Here is an 8853-nt window from a genome sequence, read left to right on the forward strand (position 1 = left end):
TAAGATGATGTCTCCTCAAATATGTAAGTACACGTCGGGGATCGCAAGAACTGTTATTGGTCTGCTTGTATTTTCTCGTACAAGTTTCTGAAGCTGGTTGGCATTTCTTAAGAGCGAAGATAACATTGAGGAAGCTGAATGAAGGCTCAGTAATCTTCTCCCTTGTTGTTAACTGTTAACAGCAATCTGTATGTAATGACTTAACATAAGCACAATAATAAGTGGGCTCCTACTTGCTAATTAGACATTGCAAGACAACTTTACAAGTTACCTTGATGTATTGCCCCGATCTATCAGCATGTGTTTAGCAGCCGTTGCTCTGTTTCACAAACCGGTTGTGGCAGTGTTATCAGCAAATGACATCCTATGCTCAGCTGTAAATCTCTATACCACAGGTGTCTACCATAAATGCATCCAATCTGGCTTGGGCTCATTCATACTGTATGAGACAGCAGTCACATGTTAATATCTGGGTGCGTCCATGAACACCTCAGTCTACAGCAGGGGTGTCAAACTCATTTTAGTTAAAGGGCCACATACAGCCCAAGAAAGTCAGAAAAGTGAAACCATTGAATAACAACCTATATATAATATCAAATATATATATAATATCTAATATACTTTACAATAATAAACCATCTATTTACAAAACAGATGAACAGCCTGAGATGTCTGAAGAAAAATGAATGAAATTTCAACAATGTTATGCTTCAGTCTTATTCAGATTATTTTGCACAGAAGCTGCTGATTGATGTTTAATATATGAATGTTTTAAATATAACCATAATATGTAGTCATTGTTGGGTTTTTTTCCCCAGATAATTGTATTCTGGTCAGGGGGGAAAAACCTCACTATTTGAACTTGCTCCTGAAACGTGGTGTCATACATTGCAAAATTATCCAGTGGGCCAGATTAGACCCCTTGGTGGGCCGGTTCTGGCCCGTGAGCCGTATGTTTGACACCCCTGGTCTACAGTATAGTTCCATATTATTTGTCATTAACCCTCCTGTTGTCCTCAGGTCAGGGAAGGAAGGAAGGAAGGAAGGACAGAAGGAAGGGAGGACAGATGGAAGGAAGGACAGAAGGAAGGAAGGAAGGAAGGAAGGAAGGAAGGAAGGAAGGAAGGAAGGAAGGAAGGAAGGACAGAAGGAGGGGAGGTCAGATGGAAGGAAGGACAGAAGGGAGAAAAGAAGGAAAGAAGGAAGGAAGGAAGGAAGGAAAGAAGGGAGGAAGGAAGGAAGGGAGGAAGGAAGGAAGAAGGAAGGAAAGGAGGAAAGGAGGAAGGAAGGAGGAAAGGATGAAGGAAGGAAGGAAGGAAGGAGGGAGGGAGGGACAAAGGAAAATAGGAAGGAAAGAAGGACAGAGGAAAGAAGGAAGGGAGGGAAGGAAAGAAGGAGGGAAGGAAGGAAGGACAGAAGGAAGGGAGGACAGAAGGAAGGAAGGAAGGAAGGAAGGAAGGAAGGAAGGAAGGAAGGAAGGAAGGAAGGAAGGACAGAAGGAAGGGAGGACAGATGGAAGGAAGGACAGAAGGGAGAAAAGAAGGAAAGAAGGAAGGAAGGAAGGAAAGAAAGAAGGGAGGAAGGAAGGGAGGAAGGAAGGAAGAAGGAAGGAAAGGAGGAAGGAAGGAGGAAGTAAGGAAGGAAGGAAGGAAGGAGGGAGGGAGGGAGGGAGGGAGGGACAAAGGAAAATAGGAAGGAAATAAGGACAGAGGAAAGAAGGAGGGAAGGAAATAAGGAGGGAAGGAAAGAAGGAGGGAAGGAAAGAAGGAAGGAAGGAAGGAAAGGAAGAAAAAGGGAACAGTCAAAAGAGATGGGGTCAATTTGACCCGGGAGGACAACAGGAGGGTTGAACTATCTTATATCAGTATCTATGATTGTATCTCTTGTATTATTAAAATATCAACTAGTAACTAGTCATTGCTTACTGTATTCATTTAGTTGCATTGAAGCCTTTATGTCATTTTAGTTATTTATATCAGACGTAATGACAACAACATGAAAATACAGTACTTGTTTCATGAATTAGCCTGGAAAAGGAATATTTTTTTGTTTTGTCAGCATCTGTTTTTCTTAGCAGAATAACTGTAGGTGAAAACAGCAGTATTTAAATGAGGGTTTTGCGTGTCTTAATGGAGAGTTTGATCGAGCCCTTCAAACGTATTATTTATAAACACAGTTACCATCACCAAAATTACCTTCAGGTTTGGTAAATCACAATGCATGTGCTAAATAACATGTTTGCATTACTGGGGTAAAAATGCCCCATATTACATATTCATTATAACAAACATACTAAATGGACAGTGCGTATTATCTTGCAAATTTAAAACATCGTTTCCCACTTTGCAGCTCTGACATTTAAGGGTCAAATTCACTCATTCACTTTGACCAACGGAGTCCAGGGATGGAAAGAGTACTACAATATTTTACCAAAACTGACAATTAATTAAAAAGTTCTATGGGCTCTGTAGTGGGTTCAATAGGAATTGGGCTATATAATGGCACCTCTTATAGAATTAACACCAAAATAAAGCCTTCAGTGAATGTTTTACATAACGTCGCTGAACTGAGTCAGTCAGTTTCTCCTGTTCTACCGCGGTATGTCATGACAATCATGAGAACTATTTTTGCACTTTCTCTGTAACTTATAAGACTACCTTCGTACAGTAAAGGCAGTGGATGTGGTTTGGTACTTCCACTTCTGCCTGGGGCTACAAACATTTTTTTTTTTTTTTAAAGTCAGGTGTTTGTGTGAGTCAGTTCATGAGTCAGTGTGAGCTGGCATTCACAAATATGTCACACACAAACGCCCACACACAATGAGGTGAAGAAGTATCACTGAATCCATCATCAGGAGATCACGTAGCCGTTTAATCTGCAGAGGATTACATGAGATTAAATTAGAAATGCCTTGTAGAACTTGTAAAAATGTTGCATGCTCTCAGTATAATTCACTAACAATTACATACACTGTTGGGCAACTTTCAAACATCAATCACATTCAGTATCAGTATGGAGATTATTTTTCCCACAAATGCACAGTAGGGTATCTGTTGCAAATGTATCCAGTTGATCCGTCAGTTATCACTCACTTAACCGTCATAGTATTAGCGTCAAACTGATTTATGGGGCTCAACATTTTTTATTGTTTTCTTCTTCTTTTTTCTTTTTTTAAACTGCAAGTAATTGTGAACGAATAATACATTTTCATACAGTGTTGATCAAACTTATTGTCCAGCAATTATGTTGATCAATCAAATAAGCATTATGTAAGATAATAAAATGGCACACACACACACACACACACACACACACACACACACACACACACACACACACACACACACACACACTCACACATGCACATTCCACCCAGAATGTGCGTGTCCTACTTTGTTTCAGATTTCACTTGGCAGCAATACAGAGGTGACGAAGTTTGTGGCAGATACAAAACTATTACCCCAAGTCAGTGTCTTTCTGTGAGTGATGAGCCCCTACCAGGCAGAATCTGAGTAGCTAAATAACAAAGCTCAAAGCTAAAGTCGATGGCCTCTCGACCTTTGGCTCCAAAAAACCCCAGGCTTTATTTGACCCCCATTCATAGAGTGTCAACTTCTCTGTCTAGAAAGACTAACTCAATCTGGGTTTTTTTTGGGACAATTAAATTAGCTTTGATGTCTGCCATTTTGGCGTTGATTGACAGTTCACTCACCTGCTGCTCTCCCCATCTCTGGGACTTGCACTGAGTCGAGCTGTTGTCTGCTTGACTGTGATACCTGCCTTGTTAGCACAATTTATTTAAAGTAGCTAGTGTAATATTACCAGTGTTCCCAGTAAGCTAGTGTTGCCTATAGTCTAACGTAGTTGAGTGTGTTTCCAGGGCATGAACCACAACACCCTGCACTCCTTATTTGGAAGGTCTTCCCTTAAAATGGAAAAAGATGGTACCAACTATAAGCTGCAACTCTGGACTGACAGTAATTCAAACCAATAGGTTATGTCACACCTCATTATATTCATCTTTATATAAAGTCTATGGGCTCTACACAAGACCCTTGCTATACTGGTGACTTGCTAGTGCTTGGTCTGTCTCATAGCTGGGTAACTTACCCTGGCCCAACTCCACCAACCTACCCAACCTGACATCATCTATCAATCTCAAAGATGCCTTGTCCATATTCCCCTAATTTAAGTATGCTAAAAAAAAAAGTGCATAGAACTGATACAGGACAGCACTTAATAAAGGACTTATTTCATTGAGCATATTTCTTTGCATTCATTAAAGTAAGTATGAAGGGTTTTTGTCTTCATTTGTACATTATACAGGACTGGAAAACGTTGTATAGCTGTAATCAGCTTCTTGTCTTTTGCAGTCACCTGGGGAAGAAACTGATAATGTGCACGTCTACAATCTAGGTTAGCTGTCAAATTTGACATCACTGGATTTTTTCTGGTTTCCAGGATAAATGATTTTCTCCAGAGACTTGTCAAACTTACCTTATCAGGTTCAGCTGTTAAATCACAGCTGTTTTGCATTGCGGTGGGTTGCGTTTCCATATGTATCCATAGGAAAAAAGCTACTATATTTTTAAAAAGAAAACAACTGGTATGCTGCAGGCTGTTGGCTGAGTTTGTGTTATCTACTATCAATCTATCAATCCATCAATCTTTATTTGTATAGCGCCAAATCACAACAAAGTCATCTCAAGGCACTTTTCACATAGAGCAGGTTCTAAACCGTACTCTTCAGATTTTAATTTTAAAGAGACTCAACATTCCCACATGAGCAAGCACTTAGTGACAGTGGCAAGAAAAAACTCCCTTTTAACAGGAAGAAACCTCAGGCAGAACCAGGGTCAAAGTGGGCGGCCATCTGCCTCGACCAGTTAGGGTAGAGAAGAGAGAGAGGAAGGACAGGAGAGAGAAACACGTTGAAAATCAACATTGAAGCTAGAAGGTCCGGGACTGGAATCTGTCATCCGGACGTCTACAGGCCCAGAGAAGAAGTTTGGTTATTGAATGCATTAGTAGTACATGAATGTTAATGTATATAGATTGATGGATAGAGAGAGAGAGAGAGAGAGAGAGAGGAGGAGAAGAGAAAGGAGCTCAGTGCATCATGGGAGTGGGAGTCCCCCGGCAGTCTAAGCCTATAGCAGCATAAACAAGGAGCTGGTCCTAATTATAAGCTTTGTATATTATTCATTGCCAGCTAGTTACATTTAAGTATACAGTAAGCTTGGAAACTGTTGTCTGTAATGAAGTGAACTGCTAAATATCCTGAAAATGTTGTACCTTTTTCTATTGTTCAATGATTTAAACATACATTTAAAATCCAAAGAATTTAACAGTCAGTGAATTTTTGATAGCAGATTGACTTTGACAGGAATGACTAATTGCGCAAGGCGTTCATGGAGAAGCTAAATTACACTGTCAAGTAACTGTCTCAATAAGAGTGTGCTGCATGCCATAACATTTATGTACATGCATTTCATTTCTGCTCCAATACAGATTGACAATGTGACAACAAATCAGGTTTTTGGCAAACCTGTGTTGACACTGAAGGTAATAGATACAGCAAATAGATGATTCACTGACTTCTTGCAGGTTCTTGTTCAATGTCACTTCACTGCACGAATCAATTATGATAACATTATGAAAAGTACATACTTTTTAAAATGAAGATGATCCATTGATTCAGTAGTGATGGGCCCTGAAGCAAATACAAATCTGGCCTAAAAAAATAAACCTTAAGATCCCTTTATGCTTTGTCATATTTCCTACTTCAACAATTTAGGTTTAAAATGAGAAGGTAGTGCTTTACACCTCCATAATGTTTTTTAATATGTGTGATTCTGTGTCACACATAGACTGTATATAAAATGGACGTAACATCCGGGACGTCACCCATTGGTTTGTTGACTGCTGCTTGGAAGCGAATAGTTTCGGATCTGAGCACCATCTTGAAAACTTCCGGTGCATGCCGGGTAAAAAAAAACACACGGATTCTACTTATATGGGCATCAGGAGGAGCAAGAGGCGCCCTCCTGAACCTGTGAACCAATCAACCTGTCAATCACGACGTAGCCACGCCCTAATGCATACCCTGCTTTATCGTCAAATATAAAATCAGGGAGGCCAAAATTTCACAAATAAACATCATACTGCATTGAAGAAGGCTTTAAACTAGCGATTGAGACCATAAACACATTTTGAAAACGTTTAGTGAGGTTAGAAATCAAGTGAGAAGTTGGTGAATTCTCCATTGACTTGTATAGAGACGGAAGTCCTTTTGACACCAAAACGGTCGCCCCCTGGTGGCCTTTTGATAGAATGCAGTTTTAAGTTACTTCCGTGTTCGCATTATTTCAGAGGACCGGAACTCCCCGCCTGGTGTCACATAGACAACAAAAGAATTAATTTGCTATGTCTAAGAGGATGAAACGTCTAGTGGTGCTGGTGGCAAAGTCCAGTATACAAAATGAGAAAAATGTGTGTTTATACCTTCATATATGCCTGGTTTAAAGAAAACATTTGGGACGATACACTTATTTGTTTAATTTAAGTCACTTGGCTCTGTTTTTCGGTGTGTATGTGTGTGTGTGTGTGTGTGTGTGTGTGTGTGTGTGTTTGTGTGTGTGTGTGTGTGTGTGTGTGTGTGTGTGTTTGTGTGTTTTATCAGACTAGGCCAATGGCCACTCAGCTAAATATAGCTTTTCTCACAGAACACAAACGGGGTCATTTGAAAGGGAAGTTGCGACATTTTTTAATCTTGGCTCCTATTTCCTGGACACTGATATACAGTGTAATGATTTACATTTAGCAAATGGGGGGGAGCATACAGACAGTGGAGTTTTTTTTCTGAAGCTCAAATGCTCAGCAGTGTAAACTGGCTTACTTCATCTTATTTTGGCAGTTTTGGGTCTTAATCTAGTCAAACTTTTGATGGAATTATTTTACATATGAGGCCTCATCGCTGCGTGCAACAATCTCTTCCTTGATCCAGCCACCTAGGACTTACTTCCCTGTCTGCAGTCTGTTGTCATGCACATGTCTACTTGTAAAAAGCTGATTAGAAACCCTGTCACATACATGGCAGATAAACCAGGGTAACCAGGTTACTCGTTGTCAGACAGTTAACATATCATCTTACTGGAGAAAGCCAACTGTAGTGGTTACTTAAGTCTATGTGAACACATTGACTTGTGAATGCTGTGCTTTATAAATAATATCTACATTTCTTTAACAGATTCGACAAAGTTGATTAAATCAGCATACACTTTCTCAGCTGCACCATTTCTTACATAGGCAGACAGTGTGGTTACTGTCATGAACTTGGACATACATAAAGGCATGACCACTTAAATACATGCACAATGTATAAAAAATGTGAATAAATGTTTCCCTGTTCACAAAAGGATAGCTAGTATTTACAGAGGAAATAGTCCCAGCAAAAACCTATCAGTATGGTCTGTGTGTTTTATCAAAATATTTATAGAAAAACATGTTGCTGTTGAAGTTTAAGTAGCAGACATAAAACCTAAACCCTGGGAACATAAAACCAAAACTGTCTTCATAGACAGTTAGACGCCAGTAGAGCAATGTGAGAAAATATGTGACTTGACTGCGATTGATATTTTAATGAATGTATAGACATCTTAGGATGCACAGCCATTTTCATCTTGTTATATATTCTAATGCAGAGATTTTAAACACTTGCAATTGTTCCATATTCTAAAGATTACACATTATAAAACAAATTGGAAGTTTGTACAGATCAATCTGAATATTACAGCGATATATATATAAAGTGAGAGCTGATGCAACCCAGAAAAGCTTGGCAGCTCAAGTTAAGCAATAGATTTGATAATGTTGTTTTATGGTGGTTCAAATCTTGTAATCTTCGTATCATATTAATGAGTCGTCTCTTTGGGGCTCCTAAACAGTAGCATTCAAACTCTACTATAACCAAGACCATTTATTTTCATTTATGTTACTGCCAAAAAAATTAAAATAAATATGCTGTTGTATGAGTAGGAATATGATTAAGTGGATACCTAGAGTATTTTAGAGAAACTAGATAGAGAAAACATCTACCATGAATGTCTAGCTCACCTTTGTTGAAGTAGGGAAGAGTGATTTTAGTTATCCTCCTATCATCAGATGAATGTGCTGTCAGGGTGTTGTGTATTTAACCTCTTCTTGTTAACAGTTTATTAAGCTGATGGTGATCCAGGGATTTAGGCTCAGTCTGGTGCTGTTGGAATTGAAAGACACTCTGAGCAAATGGTAAATTGTCAAGTACAATACATGTCACAGTCTGTAAATCACCTGGTGTTAATTTGGTACATTCCTCGATGAAGAATTGCCTCTCTCTACTGTTTTTGTTTTTTTTTGGTTTCTTGGAAAGGTCAAGACAGAAACCACATCACCAACAGTCAACTGTTTTAATTAATTTTTAAGGGATTCCTTCATTCTTTTGTGTGGATTGAAGTTTTTACTTAAGTCTTCCTCCACACTGAATGTGTGGCAGAGGTTGTATTTCTCTGTGATTTGGCGCTATACAAATAAAGATTGATTGATTGATTGATTGATTGATTGATAGTAGATAACACAAACGCTGTCTATATCAGCTTTTTTTCTCAAACAGTCTGCAGCATACCAGTTGTTTTCTTTTTTTAAATATAGTAGCTTTTTTCCTATGGATACATATGGAAACGCAACCCACCGCAATGCAAAACAGCTGTGATTTAACAGCTGAACCTGATAAGGTAAGTTTGACAAGTCTCTGGAGAAAATCATTTATCCTGGAAACCAGGAAAAATCCAGTGATGTCAAATTTGACAGCTAACC

The sequence above is a fragment of the Scomber scombrus genome, chromosome 6, assembly GCF_963691925.1.
Source record: "Scomber scombrus chromosome 6, fScoSco1.1, whole genome shotgun sequence".
Lineage (NCBI taxonomy): Eukaryota > Metazoa > Chordata > Actinopteri > Scombriformes > Scombridae > Scomber > Scomber scombrus.